This window comes from Pinus tabuliformis, chromosome 8 (genome assembly GCF_031772625.1).
Source record: "Pinus tabuliformis cultivar Carrire ecotype Pingquan chromosome 8, CPIR1, whole genome shotgun sequence".
NCBI classification, from domain to species: Eukaryota; Viridiplantae; Streptophyta; class Pinopsida; order Pinales; family Pinaceae; genus Pinus; species Pinus tabuliformis.
In genome coordinates, this window is record NC_142294.1 from 846,678,190 (window position 1) to 846,699,254 (window position 21,065).

A 21,065-nucleotide genomic window follows, 5' to 3' on the forward strand; every position below is an offset into this window, starting at 1 on the left:
TGTTTATTTCCAATGGGCTTGTTAACTGAATCCAACACTCTCTTCCCACTGTACAATTCATAAAAAGATGTTGAATTGTTTTTTCCTCCATTTGGCACATAACACATCTAGAGGGCCCTTGTATTCCATTTTTTAATTTTTTTAATTTTTGGAGTTTAGAATTTTACCTTTGAGGTCCAAATGAAGATTTTGATTTTGGGCAGACACTCTGTTTTCCAAGCTGCCTTCCAGAGATTCCATTCTTGTTGACTTTGATGTTGTTGGAGAAGGTTATACCCAGATTTCACTGTGTAATCCCCTCCGTTTGGGTCCCAAACAAAATCATCTTGCTTCACTTTGTTGATGGGTGCAACCCCTAAGAGAGGCACTTTTAAATTTTCCCATTGACTTTTTAATCTTGTTGGAATTGTCGGTATTTTCCATCTTAGCCAGTTTTCCTTATCCCACTCAAAAATAGAGTATAAAGTGCTAATCCTTTTCTCTTCCATCCAACCCTGAAGTCCTCTTAGATTTTGCTGCTGATTTAAGGGGTTTTTCCCTATTATTCAATCCTTCCAGATAGAAAGTTTTTTTCCATTCCCTGGATTTTTAGAGATTTGTTCTTTGATAAGAGGGATTATCTTTTTAACAAGTTTCTAGATTTGAGTACATGGTCTGTCTGGAATGGTGTCATTTATCAACTTTGTTCTATGACAATTTAAATATTTCATTGCTAGAACTTTTTCCCACCAGTGATATTTTCCATTTATCATTCTCGAGATTATTTTTTTTCCCTAAAGCAATGTTCATTAATCCTGGTAAACGAATTTCTATTCCTCCTTTTTATAGGGAAGAGTAACTTGCTCCCATTGAGCTAGACTAAATTTTTTATTTTCTTGTTCTCCTCCTTGCCATAAGAAGCTTCTTATTATTATTCCCATTTTCTTGTGGGCACTTGATAGAGCCATAATTATTCCGTATTCATAGATGGGAAGGGCCGAAAGGAGTGCCTTAATCATGATCACTCTTCCTGCCAAATTGAGCCACATCACTCCCCAATTCTGAATATTTTCCTTCATTCTTTCCACTTTCTTTCCCCAAACTTCTGATTTTACTATTTCCTTTGCTAAAGGCAACCTGAGATAAATGAAGTGTGCCCAATTTGTTTGTATTGGTATTTCTAGTATTTGTGATATACGCTGCATTATTATTGTTGAGGTGTTCCAGCTGTATATTCTACATTTGGTATTATTTAAAATTCCTCTCGAGCCGAGGAGAAATTTGTCCATCACTTTTTTAAATCGCCTAGCTATTATGCATGATGCCCCACCCATAAGAAGGGTATGATCTGCAAAAAGAGAGTGATTTATTCTTTGACCCCTCTTGTTATCTGGATACCTGTAATTTTTTTCCATTTTATCTAGCTTTCCAACATTGCACTTAGTGATTACGCCATAATAACATAGAGGAAAGGTGAAAGGGGGCAGCCTTGCCGCAACCCTTTTGTACTTTGGAAAAATTTATTGGGCCTTCCATTAATTAGAGGAGCTATCCAAGGGGTTGATATGCATGCCTGAATAATCTCTATAAAATTTATTGAGAAGCCAAATTTTTTGAGAACTGCAGCAAGAAAGTTATGGTTAACTCTATCAAAAGCATTAGCCATATCTAACTTTACAATCATTCCTTTCTCCTTCCTTTGGATACTGCTATGAATGGCCTCCTAGATGATCATCACGTTATCTGTGATTTTCCACTTGGGGACAAATCCTCCTTGGTTTTCGGATATAATTTCTAGAAGAAATTTCTTAATTCTATTTGCTAAAATTTTGGTGATTATCTTATATTAAGAGTTGTAGAGGGAGATTGGTCTGTATCTATTGAAATTTGTTGGATTGGACTCTTTGGGTATGAGAGCCAGAAAGGCGGATTTTGTATTTCCTCCATTTTTTTTGAAAATCATTTTTGAGCATTCTCATAAGATCTTAATAGTTTCCTAATGCTGTCTGTAAAAGGCCATTGTAAACCCATTTGGCCCTGGTTCTTTATCAGGGTGAAGGCTCCAGACCGCTTCTCTGACTTCCTCCTTAGTGATTTCCTTGTTTAATTCCCTGTTTTGCTGGTCGCTGATTTTTTTTTTTATATGCTGTAAAATTTCTTCATTAACTGCCTGCTGATCACTAGTGGTAAGAAGTTCTTTGAAGTGATTGTGGGTTGCATTTTTTATTTCTTCAACTCCTTTTATCTCCTACCCATCTACTTTAATCTTTTCAATCTGATTTCTTGCCCTTCTTATTTTCATTGTATTATGAAAAAACACTGTATTTTTATCTCCTGATTTCAACCAAAGACATCTGGATTTCATTCGGCTTTCCTCTTCTTCTTTCCTATTTTGCTTATAAATTTCCAGAAAGATTTCCTTTTCTTGTAAATAGTCTTGTTTTCCTTCTTCCTTGCTCTCTTTTTCCTTGCAATTGTTGTCCATTTTTTTTGTAATTCGATTTTCCTAGCTTTGTCTCGGAGATCATTTTCTCTTGCCCAAGTTTTTAACTGCAGCCTTAGGTTCTTTAGCTTAGTTTCCCAAACATACTGAGGAGATCCTGTGACACTTCTTTTCCAGCTATCTTTGATTTGTTTGCCAAATTCTTCCTTGCTGTTCCAAGTTGAATTATATTTGAAGGGGAGTGGTCCTTGATTTCCCAGCTTACCCAAGCTTAAAACCACCGGCTTGTGGTTTGAAGCTAAAGTGTGAACAATCTTGCTTTTCACAAGAGTAAATGCAGCTGCTATGTTGTCATGTATAAGTATTTTATCCAACCTTTCCTTTATATTATTTTTCCCTATTCTTTAATTTCTCCAAGTATACTTTCCATTGCTTGGTGGAATGTCTATTAAGTTATGTTCTTCCATTATTTCTTCAAAGGCTTCTCTTGATGGATCAGAGTGATATTTTCGACCGAATTTTTCTTTTGTGTTCCTTATCAGATTTAAATCTCCTCCCAGGATTAATTTCCTGTTTTGTTTCTCTGCTAGTTCTTCTTTAACCGACTTCCAACAATGTTCTTTTTCTCTATAATAATTTGGGGAGTATACATTTATAATTCTATATTGCTCCTTTGTGTTGAGGTCTCTCAAGTCTGTTCTAATCCAATGGATGCTGATTTTTTGAGTTATTAGTTTCCATTTCCTTTGTCCCAAATGGTGCAGATTCCTCCTGATGCTTCTGTTGCCTCTAACACTGTTCCTTCATAATTTCTTAGTTTTGGAAACATTTTTTTATTTTCTTGCTTGTTTGTTTTAGTCTCTTGCATCATGTGTATGTCTGTTGTTCCTTGATTAAAATATATTTAGCTGTGTTGGCTTTGAAGATGGTGCCAAGGCTGCGACAATTCCAAGAGACCACTATCATTATTTACTGTTGTGTTGGTGTAATCCTGCCATTCCTCTTTTCTGAATTTTTTTGTTACTTCTTGTATGTTTCCCAAGGAATGATTCCATTGGTTGTTGAGTTCCTACAACCATTTATTTAGCAGCTACCTCATCTCTGATTTCCTTATTGGATTTTCTTCCCACTTTTTTTTGCTGATCCCAAATTTGGGGGTTTTCTTTGGCTTTATTTCTGGTTAGAATGTGATCCACTGAGGGAAGAGGTGGAGAGGAAATAGGATTAGGGGAGGTTATGAGAGCTAAGGAGTTGGGATTAGAAGTTGGGGATCTGGGGGAGGGTGGATCAAAAGAGTCTTCCAAGGGCTCAAAGGGGTTTAGAGCTATATGAACAGGGGGAATAACATTCGCAAGGGGATGAGAGGTGGTTTCGTTTGTTACTTGGGGCTAGGGAGTGTTTGATATTGTCTGCTTATTGATAGCTTTTTTCCTTTTTACTTGTTCCCATGTATTCTCTTGTTCTTCTACGTTTTCATGTTCTTTTTTTTAAGACACCTATTAGCAAAATGACCATACTCATGACATACCTTGCATTTAAATGGTATCTGCTCGTAGTCCAGCTGCTGGATATGCATCCACTGACTGACTTTGATTTTTATTGCCTCTGGGAGACCTATTACAAGATTTACTTCCACACATATTCTAGCACATGCGTGCATGTTGTCTTTTGGTTCGCATCTATCTATATACTTTCCCATTGCGTTTCGTATAGCCTTTACCGAATGATCTCCCTAGCAGTGGAGAAGAAGGTGTGGAAGCATGACCCATATTGCAACTGCACTTGGAACATCCATTTTTGGATCGCAATTTGGAATCTACTTGTTCAGATATAAACCTCTAGAGTCCATGAAGTAAGGTCCATTTGTAAATATCAGATTTCTATCTTCCTTTGTTTCAAATAAAAAAGTGTAATACCCCCTTCCACAAAATCGTATTGCTATCTTCCCCTAGGTGGTTGCATTCCAGTTTCTTTCCACCCATTTTTGCACTAATTTGGGTGAAGGCCATAACCCTGTGAACTGTCCCATAAGTCTGCGTTCTGCTAGAGAAATAGCTGCTCTTTGTTGGAGTGCAGGTGGGAGAGTGATCTTTGGTATTTCTTCGAGCTTCTTAACGAATTTGCTAATTGATACCTATTCCTTGGAGCTCCATTCTCAGTGATCAGAGATGCAAAATCTTCTGCATTACTTCATTTCCTTGTTGTGTGGATGGGTGAGGATCGCCCTCCTCAGATGGATGCATGATTGGGGGGGCCTTAGCAGTAGGAGGCTACTGAGAGAGAGGTCCGCAGGGTCAGAGGCGGCTAGGTTAGCGGAGCTTGAGTTGGGCTGTTGCGTGCGTTTTGATTTCTTAATTGTTAATGAAACACTCTTTATAGGATAAATATGCACGCAAGTAATCATTCTCAAGTTATAAATATTTTCATTTCGTTTTTTGTAAGTAGACTCTTTAATGGAAATTTCTCTTTCATGCAATTAATCTAGAATTTCTTTGCTTCAATTTAGCATAAGAGTTTCTTTCTGCAATATAGTGTAGAATTATTTGAATTTTGTAAAATAGATTTAGATTGTTTCTTTCTTGAAATTTGGCTTTTCAACATTTTACTTTCATAGAGGAAAGTTTTGAATTCAACAAATTAAGATATATTTTCAATTTCTGCAAAGAAGAGGTTTTCAATTCAGTTAATTAGGATTTAATATAATTTTAGATTGAAAGAACATGTGCACAATTAATCTCCAATATGTGTCCATCCTTAGAACTAGTTTCATTTCTAGAATCAGTTAGTTCACAAGAAGAATACTAGCATATATAGTGCACATACATTTCACAAGTACACGAATCTTGGTTGACAATTAATGAAGGAAATTAAGAACAATTAACTTACCAAACATTTTGGTGCCGTTTCCAGGCAAGTGTATACTGGATTCCATTCTTGCTTATCATTTTTAGGAATTTTTAATTTAAATAAATTGAAAAATGATAAAAATAATTTATGCATAGAGAAAGAGATTTTAGGGTAGATTTATAAGTAGAGGTAGAAGTTTAATTCTAACATCACCACTCACTCCACCTGGACCTCCTAGTGCCACACCATCCAAACATACTAACATCCCATCATTAGCAGGTAGACATAGAATTCCTAAGGTCCATAGCTATAAAATCCAACCTAGAGATTCACCAACTTATTCTACCGAAGCTATAGTTGAAAAACCTACAACTTCTAGGACAAGAACTAGAGGTTCCTTGTGAAGAAGAAGAAGAAGAAACTTATTTTAACATACCATTAGTAGCGGAACCTGAAGAATAGTTAGATAATCCTATTATACAACCTTATATTAGCTCTAAAGAATCTATAATGGCAGGGGAAGGAGAAGGATAAGTGCATAATGTAGATGGTGGTGAACTTAGGATTGGAGGTGGAAGAGTTAGAGGGGGACATAGAGGAGGAGGTGGAGGAGGAGGTGGTAGAGGTGGTAGGGGAGAACCAGATCCTTATGGATTTCCCATTTTTTATTAAGACACCACAACCATAATGAAGAACATATCATCACCCATCTTCCCTAATTTCCATGGTTTAACATATGAGGACCCTGAAACATTTCTTTTTTAGTTTTAAGTTCTATTAAAAACTTATGACTACTTAATTGATCCTCAAAAGTGGAAAATTTTTCCAGCAACTCTTAAATATGGAGCACTTAAATGGTTTATTGGATTAGGGACACATACAATTAGAACATGGGATGAAATGAAAAACATGTTCTTAGAAAAATACAAGGATTATTGTGTGACCCATACCCTCAAGGATGAATTGTTTAAGATGATGCAAAAAGAGGACGAAATCCTTGAAGATCTAGTTGAAATATTTTCTTACAACATCAAAAGATCTAAGATGTATAATTTGGTTGATGAAACACTAAAAGCTATTTTGTTAAAATCCGTCAAAGAGGAGTGGATTGATCTTCTTAATTTAATGGGCAAGGGAGATGTTTCACAACTTTCATTTCGAGAAATTTGTGACTTATGTAAACATATATCTAGGGGTAAGGCCAGAACTAGGAAAAATCTGAGGGATCCTGTGATGTCCATAATTAATAAATCTACAACTGGAACAGTAAGTGGAGCTAAAATAGGAAATTTGCTTGATAATTTCAAAACAGACATCCTAGGGAGTCTTAGTGAAAAACTAGATACCCTTAAGATAAAAAAAAGAAGAAAAAAGCTAGGAATGTTGCATTATCTATTTTATGTTCGAAGTGTAGAAAGAAACATGCCTTAAGATAATGTCCCCTTGATAGTATAGAAATTTGTGTCATATGTGCTAAAAATCATAACACAAAGGAATGCCCTTCAATACCTAGCCTTAAAGTTGTTTTTCAAGATGAAGCTAGGACAAGTCAAACTCAAGCAAAATAACCAATCAAATATTACTCAAGGTTTCAATACTCAATCATATGCACAACAACAGAACAATTGGACTGCACCCATGCCATGGAAACCTTGCCCCCCACAACCTCAAAGTCCATGTTGGGCTCAAGGTTGGAAAAATACTCATGGAAAATATCCTCAATATCCATAATTCCAACAACCATGTCCTTCTTTTCCACCGCAATATTATCCTCCTCAACCAACTCAACTTTCTAAATTTCAAAATCCAAATCAACAACTTTCATTACTATTTCCTCAAAAACCCAATCAACTACCTGTCCAACCACTTCCAAATCCAAACAATAAAAATCAACAATCTATTTATAATGTCAAAGGACAAAATTTTCAAGCTTTATGATTACCCTGTTAGGTCTAAATGATGTGCAACTTAGATATGGTAGGGTTTTTCCAAAAAGGTCACCAAAAACTGCCATCCAAGAATCTAAAGGGGATGAAGTTCCTAAGAAAGATGTGAATCTTGATCAAGAAAAATCCCTAAAGGAAGATGTTCCTATAGTATCAAAGGATGAGAAAATAAAGCAAACTCCTACAGTTCCTCTGGTAGAACAATCTTTTATTTTCTTTGCAAGATCCACCTTTTATTAAAAGGCTCAAAATTGATAAAGGAATAGAAAGGAAATTTTTTTTACCATATTATGATATGCTAGATGAACTTAAGAATATTTGCATTAAAATTCCTTTATTACAGGATATAAAGGAAATACCAATATTTTCAAAAACTATCAAGGAGCTATGCATTAGAAAACTAGGAAGAAAAATAAAAGATATTAAAAAGATTCAATTGGTATGAAAAATGGTTGATATCATGATGGGAAAACCTATTGTTCAAAAATATCTAGATCCTGGTAGTCCCATCGTCAAAATTCATATCAATGGTGTTGAGATTCCAAACACTTTAATTGATCTAGGAGCAACCATTAACATCATGAGTAAACAAACAATTGAGTAACTTAAGCTTCCTAATATTCATTATACTCCTATATTATTACAATTAGCACATAGATCTATTGTCAACCAAATGGAGTCTTAGAAGATGTGTCTGTTTCTCTATATTCTTGGGAATATCCTGTAGATTTCATGATTTTAACTCCCAATAATAATTTAGGAAGCCAACCATTGATCCTTGTTAGACCTTGGCTAGCTACAATTGATGCATTCATAAGTTGTACATTTTGTGATATGTATATTATTGGCTTGATGGGCCCTGACCTAGGTTCAGCGTTAGTCAGCCAAGAAAATCCCTAAACTACTGGCCCTTTCAGCATCAGCCTTCGGGGTGTGGACTGAACTCTCACCCGAAGTAGTATGGGGGGATGCAGGAACCAAATTTCCACACCCTGAGATGGTCATGATGTAGATCTATACTTCCTGATCCTACCTTCATGCAGATCGATAAGCCCTAACTTTAGTACCTCTACAAAGGTACTTGATTGATCTTCGTGCAACCCTAACCCGAGGTCCAGGCACTTACGTACCTCTGTGATTGAGTTACTATATAAGTTCTCAAGTTATCTTAAGGGTTACCTAATCTACCATGCATTTGCAGTTACCTTTGCGTAATCGTTTATTCTTGCTTGTGTTCAATTAATAGATATAATCAGATACATTCGTGCATCAAATAAGCATTATGATTTAAACCCAGATCATAACATAATATAATCAGATACATTAAACATAGACAAAATACACAGTGATTATAGAATAATTCTCTTTATTGATATCTCAAGTTTAGTACAGACTCTATCCGCCCTATGCACACAGCTGCAGGGGTCCGCGCACTCAGCTGCGGACTTCCACCGCAGGCCTCTTCACACTCAGCTGCAGAGCCTATGCCTACGCTAAGACTCAAGAAAACTTAGAACTTCTTAACCAAAATCCATCTTCTTCTTATTTCTACCCACTTAGACTCTTCTAAGACTCCCTTTTTATACAATCCCATGGTCCGTGGACCATGGGTAGATCTTTACAGTTGACATGATACTTCACAAAACAAGTGCGGACAACCCTTTGACCTCTTCATGCTCCGCGACCACAAAATGTGGAGAGTTTACATATTTATTACAAACTTTGGGCCTTCTGCCCCAAACATAGGGTTTTAGCCCCAAAACTGGCTCTTGGGGAACTCGTTCCCAACATATATCTCTGATGGAAATTCCACTAAGAAGTTTACTTTGTATACTCCTGCAAAGACAACAACTGAAGTAGAAAGTGAGATTTGGATAGATGATGATAATGAAGACTTTAATGATTTGCAACCAATTTATACTTTTTCACAATTATATGAAGAAGATCAATTGATAAATTTAATGAATAATAATGACTCTTATTTATATTGTGAGAAAGATCAAAGTTTTCAGGAACAATGCAATGTTGAATATTTATCATCTCACCAAATTGATCTACATTCTAGAGAATATTTTGGAAATTCTCAAGTAGAAATTTTCCAAATAAAACATTGAACATAACAATAATTTGGAAGAATTTCAAAAGAGAAAATTGATACAGTTACTATAAAAACACTCTTTTGTCTATGCATGGGAGTATACTGACATGAACGGAATTGATCCTCAAACTTGTATGCATCATATTTATATTCAAGAAAATGCCAAACCAGTTAGACAATCTCAAAGGAGGATGAATCCTAATATGAGAGAAATTGTTAAGGAGGAATTACAAAAATTACTTAATGTGAATTTTATCTATCCAATATCAGATAGTCAATGGGTGTCACCTTTAGTAATTGTTCCTAAGAAAAATGGAAAATGGAGAGTGTGTATGTATTATAGGGAATTAAATAAAGCTACTTTAAAAGATAATTTTGAACTACCTTTTATAGATCAAATATTAGATACCCTGGAAGGAAAGTTTGTGCAAAATATCATGGAGAAATACAAAATCAGGCATCAGAAGTCTACTCGTTATCATCCACAAGCCAATGGGCAAGTGGAATCTACAAACAAAGTTCTTGAAGAAATTCTTACCAAGACTCTGCATTTGCATAGAAAGGATTGTGCATAAAAGCTTCCAAAAGCATTATGGCTATATTGAACTACATGGAGGAATACAATTGGACATACTCCTTATGATCTTGTCTACGGAAAGCAAGTCTTGCATCCAATTGAATTCCATGTGGAGACCTTGAAAACAACAACCAAATTGGGCCTTGATTTATCAAAAGCTCAGAAACAAAGATTGACACAATTGAATGAGCTAGATGAGATCCGACAAGATGTTATTCAAAGAACCAGCATAGTTCAACAACAAAGATCTAAGTGGCATGAAAATTTCATCAAAGCTAAAAATTTCAAGCAAGGTGATTGGGCTCTTCTTTTTTATTCCAAGTTCAAATATTTTCAAGGAAAATTTCAAACTCATTGGCTTGGTCCTTATGAGATTGACACTAATTTTGATAATGGAATAGTCAAAATAAAAACTATTGATCTTGAACAAATTAATTTCCTTGTTAATGGTCATCGACTAAAGTTGTATCATAAACCACTAACAAAGGATGAATTTGTCAAATATTTGCAAGAGAATGTTGAATTCAAGTTGGTCAAAGAAGGGGATTCTTCTCCTCGCTCTCTAAATTCATTGTAACGTTTTGTAAGAAAATAAATAAATAAAAATTATAAATATGAAAACCAACTATTTTGGCATGTTTATACAGAAAATATTAACTGAAAACCAAGATCTCTTGGCAGTTTATATTTTCAAAAGCCCTTTTTCTTGTCCCTTTTTCTTTTTGTCCTTCTCTTTGTTTTTAGGTGCCAAGCTATATTCATTAGGATCAGTACTTTTATTGATCAACATCATCAACAACAAAAAAATAAATAAAGAAGTCTTATTGTAATCAAATAAAGAATGTCTGAGAATAAAACCCAGAAACATAATTTCTATAATTCTGTAGTCAATTTTCAATTCCGCAACTAAATCCAATTCCTATAGAAAAATATCAAGGAACACAAGAATAAAGGTATGTAGGAATGTTTGAATTATATTTCATATAAGATCTTAGGTTTTGATTCATGGATGATTATATTACTAAGTTGAAGACCTTATATGTTTTCCATCACATTCATAACCATTATACCATATCTCCTCATCATTACATCGTTAGTCACATCAAGTCTGATTGGAATTACGGGCCCTTTGAAATTGGACCGAGAAACTATGAACTACAAATCTAGACAAAACACTACCTCTCCCATCAACGCCTTACTTCATCATCATTTAACCCTATCTTATATCCATTCCGTTCATTCCTAATTCACATTTCATTCTCTATTGTAACTTCCATGTTCCTAGTTGAAAGAAACAATCAAGGTTGATACTTCTTCACACCATGGGGATGCTTGTTCATTCTAAACCAAATGGGATAAAATTCCTCCCAGCATATCCCAGGGTTAAAGAGGAATTGCAACAGGTGGGATGTCTCGAGTTCTTTGAAAATTTCAATGGTTATGAAGCAGAAGTTCCCAAAGCCTTTGCCTAAGCATTTTATGGAGTGGAAGCAAAGATAAGAGGCACAAAATTCATCCTCATAGAATCTATTATGGAAGAAGAAACATGACTACCGAGGAACAGAGAAAGCTAGTTCAAAAACAAGGAAATAAAAGAGAATTATTGGATTCATTTCTTAAAAGAGCCAGATATGACTTGTCCATTTTTAAGAAAAGTATTCCAGTTACAAGATTTTAAGGAAAATGGCAAAATATCTTGTTAGCCATTCAAAAATTTGTAACATGTGAAGGGATATTTGGGACAATGTTTTTCTACCATGCCAAGCTTATGATACATTTTTTTGATGGATTTAAAATTAGTTTTTCTTATTTCCTACTTCACAGTTTAAAGAAAATGGCATTTAACATATAAAGATAATCTAGGTTCATCGATAACTCTCTATACCATCATGGACTCATTAATATTTTTATAGAAGTAAATTTGAAAACTAGAGGAGATAATTGGCATGATTTCTTAGTGAGAAATCATTTTATATAAGCTACAAAGAAGGAACCAAATAGTAGGGTTAGAAGAAGTAGAATAAAATCAAACCATAACCCTAAAAAAGAAAGAGTCGAAGAGGAAATTCAAGAGAAAAGTGTGACTGAAACTCTAGATGACCCAATCGAAGACAATAATCCACTATCCCAATATATTGAAAAATTTAAACAAAAGAATGATAGACAAAGTCTTAGAAGAAAGAAAGCTAGCCCAAGACAACAAATACATGAAGAAAATAAGAAAACAAAGGATAGTAGAGGAAAAAGACAAAACATTGGAAGTTGTGAAGTAAAACTAAGGAGAAGCAAAAGGATTTTGAAAATGTCAAATACTCAGCCACCAAAGATGATCGATATTAATGAAGAAGGGTATAATACGTCATCTCATGAATTCAGTCCAACAAGACAAACTCTAGAAATTGATCCAGTCTAGTAAGAAATTTATGACTATGTGGAATCTTTAGAGAAAAGAGCATAATAAAAGGAAAAATTTTCTTAGTATGAAATGGGAGAAACTTCAGTGACAAAAGAAAATTAGAACATGAACACATAATTGAAGAAAATATAAAGTAATACATATATGAGTCAGAGGTTCTTAACAAATATTTAATTAAGGAAAGGGAAGGAACAAAGGTTCAGAATGAGATACTCATAACTCAAAATGACAATATATTTCTACACCTATTCCATTGGGACAAAAAGAATAAGAAACTTTAAGTTCAAAATAAGTTTCTTAAACACAAGGTCAGAGGATTACAAGGAATAATTCTACTAAAGAAATCGAGGACCATGTTTGGAATTAAAAACAAGAAAGAGAGTACTAGCTTGGATGTACTTGCACAAACCTAAAATATCATTCACTAAAGGAGGAAGGAAGAACCATTTTTTGAAATTTTGGTGCATGAGGACATGCAAAAACTTTGGTGTGGAGGGATGTTGAAGTCTGGAATTATTTCTTTTTTATTGTCCCTTTTTCCTTCTTATTTCATCTTCTTTCACCTTCTTATCACCATTTTGTAGCAAGCTCAACATGTTTAAGGTCAAGGTCAACTCTAAAAAAGGTATTCAACATCCATAATTAGAATCTCTGCTTCTTAATGAATTATAATGAAAATATTCTTAATATTACATAATTATAGATACTCTGCAACTAATATTTTTTTTCCATAGTAGAATCCATTATTAGTCAGGTTGTAGCACTCCAGTAAAAGGAAAAAAGACTGCCAAAAGGTGACAAATGGCTCCCATGTGGATAACCACCTATTGGCATCACTTGGAAAGCTACATGGGTTAAGAAAACTTGAAGCTAAAGGAAAAGTCACACCTAGAAACTGCGTGTAGTGATCAAACAAAGATAGCGGAAAAATTACAAACATCAAGGATGCGATACTGAATATTGGATCAACTGTCAAGATTATAGATCGGGATAAAATGTACTATGACTTTCTTTTTTAATATAAAGTCATAAAGAGATTGAAATCTAAGTTAAATCGGTCTCATATGTGTCGAAATGATTCATAGCATATAACCTTAAAACTCTTTCAAGTCGTTTTATAATTTGAATAAATGTTGTAAGAAAGATGAGAAACATAAGGTTTTTATTATTAAGTTTATAACTCTTTTGTGGAGAAGACTGATGATACTCTGTTTCATAATATAAATCACTGTTATTTACAATGTGTGTGTAAAGATCATGTGATAACTAATCAACATGCACTCATAGGAGGCCCCCCTGTGAGCTGTGAGGTCTTATTCATAGTTTTTGTTTTGGTTTCTAGCCTTATCATTTCTTTCAAGAATTTGTTTCTATTGTAGTAACATTTTTTATTGTTTTCATTTGGTTGTAGAGTACTCATAAACAAAAAAGCATTAAAAAAATTTCAGTTATTGAATGCATTTTCTTTCCAACACTTGATCATTTCATTGCTTAAATTTATTTCTTAATTGTTAATGAAACACTCTTTAGAGGATAAATACGCACACAAGTAATCATTCTCAAGTTATAAAGATTTTCATTTCGTTTTCTGTAAGTAAACTCTTTAATGGCAATTTCTCTTTCATGCAATTAATCTAGAATTTCTTTTTTACAATTTAGCATTAGAGTTTCCTTCCGCAAGATAGTTTATAATGCTTTAAATTCTGAAAATTAGAGTTAGATTGTTTCTATCTTGAAATTTGGCTTTTCGGCATTTTACTTTTATAGAGGAAAGTTTTGAATTCTGCAACTTAAGATAGATTTTCAATTTTTGCAAAGAAGAGGTTTTCAATTCAGTTAATTAGGATTTAATATAATTTTATATTGAAAGAACATGTGCATAATTTCTCTCCAATTTGTGTCCATCCTTAGAACTAGTTTCATTTATAGAATCAATTAGTTCACAAGAAGAATCCTAGCATATATACTGCACATACATTTCACAAGTACACGAATCCTGGTTGAAAATTAATGAAGGAAGTTAAGAAAAATTAATTTACCAAACACACCTATTTATTGAAAATAAATCTTAGTATTAGGTATTGAAGATAAAAACTTTGAATTTGGTGAATCCTTTTGCTTCTCACAGAGGAGAAATAATTCCAGTTCAAAATAAGCTCCCCATTATGTTGTTGCGTGTTGAGAAAAATATTGAGCGGGTGAGGTGAATCAATATTTTACAAACTCATTTAAACTTCTATTTTATTATTTAGATTCATGTACGTGACTATAATGAAGTAGACATGCATATGTACACGACCGCTATGTAGACAACTAGCTTATGTCCAGTTAACTAACTTTTCAATTAATTCATCATATGTTTAACTTGAACCAGTATATAAATACTTCATTAGGAATTAATTAAACAATATTAATGTGTAGACTAAGCCATCACACATAAGAAAAATATCAACACACATGAACACCAATATTTTTATTTGGAAACCCAATGTGGGAGAAAACCACCGATGTTGTTGTCTTTTTCTTCATCTTTTATTATAATGATAAACTTCTTACAATCTTGTATTCACGCAGACCCGTACTAGTACACAGGCACCCACCTACACAAGGCTACAACCTTCTCTCATTCTTCACCCCCCTGATCTCATTTACTGACACCCATCGGAAGGGAGCTCCTACCCCATGATTTGATTTTCTAGCTACTACTAGAAGGAAGCTTCAAATCCCTTACTGAAGGATCCAACCATTAACGCTTCCATGGACCATGTTTCATAATTTTCATACTAGATCCACCTGACTCAAAACATCTCAACCGAATCCAAAGAAGCTAGATCATCTCAAATCACTATATACTCTTCATCAAAATGTCAGACACCTTACTATTCATTACATAAACCATATCCTATCATTGTAAACCCTGATATCTTGTGTCAAAATATATACGCTACTATTATGAGCCATACCCATGTATATACATGATTTCTCTTCAAATGACCTGTGTACAGATCTCGAAACACTGAACTCTTAAACTAAATGACTGCACTACTGAAATCAATCACTGAAACACATACTGACCTTGTCATAGATCTCTGAACCAAATACATATTATAACAAAAACAATACTATTCAACATTTCATAACATAATTAGTTCAACCTCAACCAAAACTGTCAAACACATATCATCATGATATACGTCATCGACAAACACCACCAAACAAAAAAAGACTGATTAGACATCATATACATCAAAACCATAGCATATGTACATGACCCTTATAAGACACTTCTGCGTATGTATGTGCCTTTGAAGAAACATACATGCGTACATATCTTTCCATACTGCAGAATCAATACGCGACTACCCAGAAGTAGATCCACCTATGTATGTGATCTTTCTGAAGAAAACATGCATACATATATGTAACTATTGAATCATACCTTCACTGCCTAACAGAACATCAATCAAACCCAAATCTCGGCATACACTATAAATACACACATCATAACATCATCATCACAAATCTACTAATCCATAAGTAGATTATTCAATGTGTAGTCATTTCAGATCTATAAGATATGATCCATCATCACACTCCTGGGTGCACATTTATTTCATATCAATCAATTCATTAATGAACCCATATCATACACACTTAGCACTTTGATACCCATTTCCTTATATAGCTTAGGACTTATGAGAATACCTTAGGCCAATTATATTATTATGACAATTGTATTATTTGACAAGATCAAATGTCCATTGTTGTGCTCATTACTATGGGCCAATACCATGGTAAAGACCCTTGGTATATAGAATACCATGGTGCAGAAACTGTATGCGATTTTTCTTCACCAAACCTATGTATGTACGCATCTTCGTTTCACATAACCCGCATATACTTCCTCAAAATTCATTTTTATCATTCCTTTATCTTTGAACCGATATTCCTTTGTCCAATCTTTCTATCACATATGTACTGGCCTGAAAACGCATCCTACTACCAGCATGTTAACATCTTTATTAAGTAGGTTGCCATCAAGGACAACACATTTGTCATAATGTCAACAATATCTCCCTTTGGACTTGATGACAACCACTTTGGTGTTTGTTCACCACCACTTGTAGATACCTACAAATACATCTATAGATATATCAAGTTTTTCTCCCAAGTCACCAAGCATCACATCTGTAGATATACCATGTTTCTTTCCCAGGTCACCAAGCATTCTCCAAACACCAGGCTTCTCTCCCCCTTTTAAATCAAGGTCAAAGGTTTGACCAATGTTGAATGAAGGCTTCTCTCCCTATGTTGACATGAGCGTTGTAGATCTAATTTGCTGAGTATGAACACTGAATACTGACCATGCTCCCTCTGAGAACATGTTGAACTTCTTGAAGATAAACAAAGAAATACATGAATTTATGACTCAACCAGACATGACCTTTCCTATTAACAATGACTCATACTTACATTGATCACTCAACACAGTGGGGTTACATATTTGACTCAACATTACATCACATGCCAAAAATGACGGGATTACATGACTTAACCGCAATAGTCCATACATGATTGAATTTTACAATGATTTATACATAGTTATTTAAATGACCTTTACATCAAGGTAAAGATATGGAATTTATAACCAAGACCAAAGTCTCCAGTAAGACCATGACAGTCATCATCAATCATCATACACCATATAGGATTTGCATCATAAGCATCTGTCAGCAACATCATGAACAACAACATGCACATTTTCATCATCAATTTGCAAGATAAGACAATGTAGCTTTAATATCGTCAACCTATGACCAAGTATGCAACATCAACAACATAATCTTTTTTTTTTCATAGAGATCGGCTATCAACTCATCCTCTTGGCCTCATCAAGGTTAACTTTCTCTTTCCCTTAGTAGGAAGACCCTCAATTTATGTTCATCAAAGGCATATCGATCTTTTGTAGCATAGTAACATACCTTTTCGTGAATCAATCAACATATGTTAGAACCAAGAATATCATCATAAAGTAGCATCATTCCTCAACATCATCAATATATGACTAAATATGCCATGTCTCCAAGTATAATTTAGCAAATGTAGCAGTAGTATATTAATAACCATGTGTTCATGAAACTTGTAGTAACATCATTTTCTTGGCTATTTTTCTTCATGCAAGAAAAACTATCACATCAATATGAAAATCAAGTAATCATCCATAATATCCTTATCTGTAATTCACCTGTAACACCTTCCTCCCACATTTACCCAAGCAACTGGCCAACCGGGGTAAACAAGCAATGATAGACTACTATGATATGATTCAACCTCCTAGGTAACCTTAAGGAAATGGAATTGAACGGAAACATCAACATAGAGACCTCCCTCGGGTACTTCAGGGACCCCAAGAGTTAATCCACCACTCCAGGTGCCCAACCCTTGAGTTTACCTAGCATTTAGATGAATTAAACCCAAATCCGCTCCCATGATAAGGCATGCATCTGACTATAACCATATAGTCACTCTCACAGGCTTTCCTACTAACGACCAGAGACCAAAGTTACTAGTTCTATGCCAGTGACTCCAGGATTTGAGCTACTTTAGGCCCAGAGCCCATGTCACTTCCCAGAATTGATCCATTTCTTCAAATTAGAAAAATAACATGGAAATGACAATACTAAAGCAATCACTTGTTCAAGACCTTGACTAGACCCCTACTAGAAATGACATGAATTTCGTCAAACATATTGCAAATGTGTAATCTACATGCGTAATTAATAGTTATGAGCACAGTGGTCTCATACTTAGATGAGAATAACTAAGAACCATTGATGCCTCAACACATAAATTGTCATTCCATCCATAGGTCATAGTTACATTGATCATTCAATTACAAGTAAAAACATGATGAGAGCCATACATGGCTACTGTCATAAAATACATACATAACCAACATAATAGCAATATAAATACTCACAAAAGTACAACCATATAGACCACATATAATACATAAAGATTCTCATAGAAATACAAGGAGAAATACCCTTTCATTAATGATGTAAAATCCAAACACGGGATGGGACTTCCACGTTCCACCCGACCATAGAATGGCTGAGCCAAATCTATCTTCAGTCTTTCACCTTTGTTCCATATTCCAAGCCTGAATGTGGTATTTCATAGAACGCATCAGTAAAAACCATCCAAGGCTTCTAGAGGCCATCCACATCAACCCATCAAACAGTGATTCCACCTTACCATCAGACATCACAAAAACATCATCAGATCGATCTCTATCCAAGCCTTCCAGGGCTCCAAAGCGTTTTTCCAACCAAGCATCCAGGACTAATAACTCAATCCACAAAGTTTACCAGGCTCCAAAGTGTTTGTCCAACCAAGGCTCCAGGACTAGTAACTCAACCCAAGTTGTTCCAAGGCTCTAGAGCATTTGTCAAACCAAGGCTCTAGGACTAGTAAGTCAACCCAAGCTAAGGAAACATGAGAACCAACCAAAAACACAACAATGAAAATAAACTCACAATCACCATGTATATCTAAGAAATGGAAAGGCCAGGCAATCCACTGTCAATCTCGACCATCCTCCATGCCAATGACAGATCACAACCAAAAATCCACATGCATATGCTGTGCATGCTGAAACTAGTGAAGGAAACAAACATGCAACTTGATACCTGCAAGAAAATATGATGTAGTTGCTGACCTTGATGCCTTCTTTCACTTTCCTGTTCTTCATTTGTCTCCTTTCTCTAAGAATCAAAGTATGCCACACCCTCCAAGAGTGCTCCAAGAAAACTCTGAGTATCTAAGACTATGAGAGAGAGAATAGAATAGAAGATAGATCCAACAAAACCCGTCACAAGCCTACCAACTGATCCTCATAATCATTGTTATCAATGAGGCCTCTATTTCCTTCATTTTCCTTCAATTTCCTCCTCACATGCAACCTAAGACCTTTACCTTCCTTTTCTCCTAATTTCCATTATTTTCATAAATAAATGCCAATAAATGCCTCATGCCTTTCCATAGCCTTAGCCATTGCCTTTTCCAATTTCATTACCCATAATAACCCAAATAAACACCCACTAGGATGTTTCCCCCACCATTAAGCTTGGAATACATGTCCCATCACCGTGGCCTTATATATATATTTACATGGAATTTCCACCAGGGTTGTTACATCACCCATGAATGATATCCCATGACATAGATATAATAGTATGCATCTAGATTCTCATCAATGAGAAAAGTCATCAATAGCAAACCACGAGCTCACCATCATTTATCAAACTTTGTTAGTAACTCATCTCCTTGATACCATCAAAAGAAACAATCCTAATTTAATGTACCATGTGCAACATATCATGTACATGTGAGAACCAAACACTATATGCATCATCATCCATAACTGCACCATAGGCAACTTATGCATCTTTGAAGGCATAATGACAACATCATAAACGTAATGAGTGATACTCATCATCATAAAATAATGAGGTTTATCTCCTTGAACTTATGAAGATCAACATGTAAGAAACACAACATATGTACCATATGCATCATCAAAATAATCTTTTATCATCATCAATCTAATCAGTAGCATCATAAAACTATGTGGCTCAAGAAATATATAAGTATCATCCATGATTTCATCATATGAAACCCATGAAAGCAACATAGAATGATGCAACATATAGTCAAAATTCAAAAACTTCAGCAACATGAGTATCTTATACAACATCATTAGTATAAGCATCATTATGTAACAAGAAATTCTCAAACAATCATAATGCAAAAAATGCACTATTACAAGCATAACAAATGTTGCCCCTAAGCCTGTGCTAGTTGTTCAATGTCAGGACTGATCACATCAACTCTTCCATTAGTAATGTCATCAAAACAACTTTATCAATCAGTAAATCCATGTCATATTGCAGCATCTCATAAACCATTATAAGCCAATACCATTTCTAAGTAGTATCTAAGCATCAAAAAATTGTAACCAACCAATGTCAAAACCAAAAAGCCAAATGATAACTAAATGAAGCATTTCAAAACTTCTCCCTGAGTCTATCCCATAGTTTCTTCATCTTAGATAAACATACATGATTGTCTAGACCATAAATCGCATATATACACGATTGTCCTTTATGATATCCACGTACATAAAGTAAAGTGCTGAAATTTTATAGCCACAGATCCCCCTGAGCCCGTAATGTATGTTCCTATTTCACTATTACTACATAACATGCACTTTCAGTAATATAAGCAACACCAATATCAAATCAATATGGGAATCATCATCTAGGTATACATATATATAGCTCCCTCTGAGATCATACATCACTGATTATGAGGACCCGATAATCTTCTGCCCCTCATGAGGTCATGTACCTCACATCACTTCTACATCCACTCTGAGAAGTATTCTTTTAAGAATAATGTATTGTAGTAGGTACCATCTTCTTTTAATCTGAGTCTGAATCCTCCTCATTTATGTGAGAATTCAGTTTCTTTAAACACACATAATTTTTTTGGATTTTTATATCCTCTTGGTATGAATTTTTCCAGTTTTTGCATCCATAATCTTGCACTTTGTTGATGTAAACACAATTATATTTCCTTTATCTCCCATTTGACCTACAATTAGAATATTCTTATTTAGCCCTTAAAATAATAAAGTATCAACCTCTCCTCTATGTTTATTAATTTTGGCTCTACCTTTTCCGAGAACTTTTGTT